Below are 3,400 nucleotides of genomic sequence, written 5' to 3'. Positions count from 1 at the left end.
TTTTAGTAAAGAGAGTAGGATCGGCTTAGCCGACTTTGAAGCCATTAGTGATAAGAAAGTCTCGAAGGCATTCATACCATGCTCTTGGGGCTTGCTTGAGCCCATAAAGTGCCTTTGGGAGCTTATAAACATAGTTAGGGTACTCACTATCTTCAAAGCCTGGAGGTTGCTCAACATATACCTCTTCCTTGATTGGTCCATTGAGGAAAGAACTCTTCACGTCCATTTGATAAAGCTTGAAGCCATGGTAAGTAGCATAGGCAAGTAAAATGCGAATTGACTCAAGCCTAGCTATGGGTGCATAAGTTTCACCAAAGTCCAAACCTTCGACTTGAGAATAACCTTTGGTGACAAGTCGAGCTTTGTTCCTTATCACCACACCATGCTCATCTTGTTTGTTGCGGAATACCCACTTGGTACCTACAACATTTTCGTTAGGACGTGGAACTAAATGCCATACCTCATTCCTCGTGAAGTTGTTGAGCTCCTCTTGCATTGCCAACACCCAATCCGAGTCTCTTAATGCCTCCTCTACCCTGTATGGTTCAATAGAGGAAACAAAAGAGTAATGTTCACAAAAATGAGCGACTCGATATCGAGTGGTTACCCCCTTATGAATATCGCCGAGGATGGAGTTCACGGGGCGATCTCTTTGAATCGCTTGATGGACTCTTGGGTGTGGCGGTCTTTGACCCTGAATTTCTTGATCATCTTCTTTGTCTTGATCAATTTCATCTCCCCCTTGATCCTTGTCCTCCTCTTGAGGTGGCTCATCCTCTTGATCATCAATCTCAGCATCTTAAGCCTGTTCCTCATCTTGATTTGGTGGAGATGCTTGATTTGAAGATGATGGTTGATCTTGTGCTTGAGTTGGCTCTTTGGATTCCTTAGGACACACATCCCCAATGGACATGTTCCTTAGCGCGACGCATGGAGCCTCTTCATCATCTAATTCATCAAGATCAACTTGCTCTACTTGAGAGCCATTAGTCTCATCAAACACAATGTCACAAGAAACCTCAACTAATCCAGTGGATTTGTTGAAGACTCTATATGCCCTTGTGTTTTAGTCATATCCTAGTAAAAAGCCTTCTACAACCTTAGGAGCAAATTTAGATTTTCTACCTCTTTTAACAAGTATAAAACATTTGCTACCAAAGACTCTAAAATATGAAACATTGGGCTTTTTACCGGTAAGGAGTTCATAAGATGTCTTCTTGAGGATTCAGTGAAGATATAACCAGTTGATGGAGTAGCATGCGGTGTTAATCGCCTCAGCCCAAAACTGGTCCGGTTTCTTGTACTCATCAAGCATGGTCCTCGCCATGTCAAGTAGAGTTCTATTCTTACTCTCTACAACACCATTTTGTTGTGGTGTGTAGGGAGAAGAGAACTCATGCTTGATGCCCTCCTCCTCAAGGAAGCCTTCAATTTGAGAGTTCTCGAACTCCGTCCTGTTGTCGCCTCTTATTTTCTTGATCCTTAATCCGAACTCATTTTGAGCCTGTCTCAAGAATCCCTTTAAGGTCTCTTGGGTTTGTGATTTTTTCTGCAAAAAGAACACCCAAGTGAAGCGAGAATAATCATCCACAATAACAAGACAGTACTTACTCCCGCTGATGCTTATGTAAGCGATCGGGTCGAATAGATCCATATGGAGTAGCTCGAGTGGCCTGTCAGTCGTCATGTTCTTGTGTGGATGATGAACACCAACTTGCTTCCCTGCTTGACATGCGCTACAAACCCTGTCTTTCTCAAATGAACATTGGTTAGTCCTAAAATGTGCTCTCCCTTTAGAAGCTTGTGGAGATTCTTCATCCCAACATGGGCTAGTCGGCGATGCCAGAGCCAACCCATATTAGTCTTAGCGATTAAGCAAGTATCGAGTTCAGCTCTATTGAAATCAACTAAGTATAGCTGACCCTCTAACACTCCCTTAAATGCTACTGAATCATCACTTCTTCTAAAGACAGTAACACTAGTATCACTAAAAAGACAGTTATAGCCCATTTTACATAATTAAAAAACTGAAAGCAAGTTGTAATCTAAGGAATCTACAAGAAAAACATTGGAAATGGAATGGTCAGGTGATATAACAATTTTACCAAGTCCTTTGACCAAACCTTGATTTCCATCCCCGAATGTATTAGCTCTTTGGGGATCTTTGTTTTACTCATAGGAGGAGAACATCCTTTTCTCCCCTGTCATAAGGTTTGTGCATCCGCTATCAATAATCCAACTTGAGCCCCCGGATGCATAAACCTTCTTCTTTTTGCCGTCCTTTACCATGAGGCACTTGTGGCTGACATTGGGGAAGAGGAGGCCTTTATTGACAGCGATGTTGGCGGCATCCTCGTCGTCGGAGGAGTCGGTGGAGCTCTCATCGGAGTCCCATTCCTGACACACGTGGGCATCGCCGCCCTTCTTCTTGTAGTATCTCTTCTTTTCCTTCCTCTTTCCCTTCTTGTCGTTATCCCTGTCACTATCACTAGACATAGGGCATTTAGCGATAAAATGATCGGGCTTACCACACTTGTAGCACACCCTTTTGGAATGGGGCTTGTAGTCTTTCCCCTTCCTTTGTTTTAGGATTTGGCGGAAGCTCTTGATGATGAGCGCCATCTCCTCGTTGTCGAGCTTGGAGGCATCGATGGGAATCCTACTTGGTGTAGATTCCTTCTTTTCTTCCTCCGTCGCCTTGAATGCGACGGGTTGCACCTCGGGTGTGGAGGTGGCGCCTTGCTCCAAGTTCACAATATGTTTGGAGCCTTTAACCATTAGTTCAAAGCTCACAAACTTCCCTATAACCTCCTCGGGAGACATTAGCTTGTATCTCGGATCACCACGAACTAATTGAACTTGTAGGATTACGAAAGACAAGTAATCTTAGAATAACCTTGACCATTTCATGGTCATCCCATTTGGTGCTCCCGAGGTTGCGCACTTGATTCACTAAGGTCTTGAGCCGGTTGTACATGGATTGTGGCTCCTCTCCTTGGTTGAGGACGAATCGATCGAGCTCCCCCTCGATCGTCTCCTGCTTGGTGATCTTTGTCACCTCATCTCCTTCGTGCACGGTCTTTAATACGTCCCAAATCTCCTTGGCACTTTTCCACCCTTGCACCTTATTATACTCCTCTCGACATAGAGAGGTGAGGAGTATAGTTGTGGCTTGGGAGTCAAAGTGCCGGATTTGGGCCACCTCGTCCGAGTCGTAGCCTTCATCCCCCACGGATGGTACCTGTGCTCCAAACTCAATAATGTTCTAAATGCTAGCGTGGAGTGAGGTTAGATGGTGCCTCATTTTATCACTCCACATACAATAAACTTCACCGTCAAAACCGGTGTTTGCCTAATGGGATGGAAAGTAAAGGAGTGCGTTTGGAAATGCGGGGATAGC

The sequence above is a fragment of the Zea mays genome, chromosome 4 (genome assembly GCF_902167145.1).
Source record: "Zea mays cultivar B73 chromosome 4, Zm-B73-REFERENCE-NAM-5.0, whole genome shotgun sequence".
NCBI classification, from domain to species: Eukaryota; Viridiplantae; Streptophyta; class Magnoliopsida; order Poales; family Poaceae; genus Zea; species Zea mays.
Note: the sequence above shows the minus strand (reverse complement) of the source record.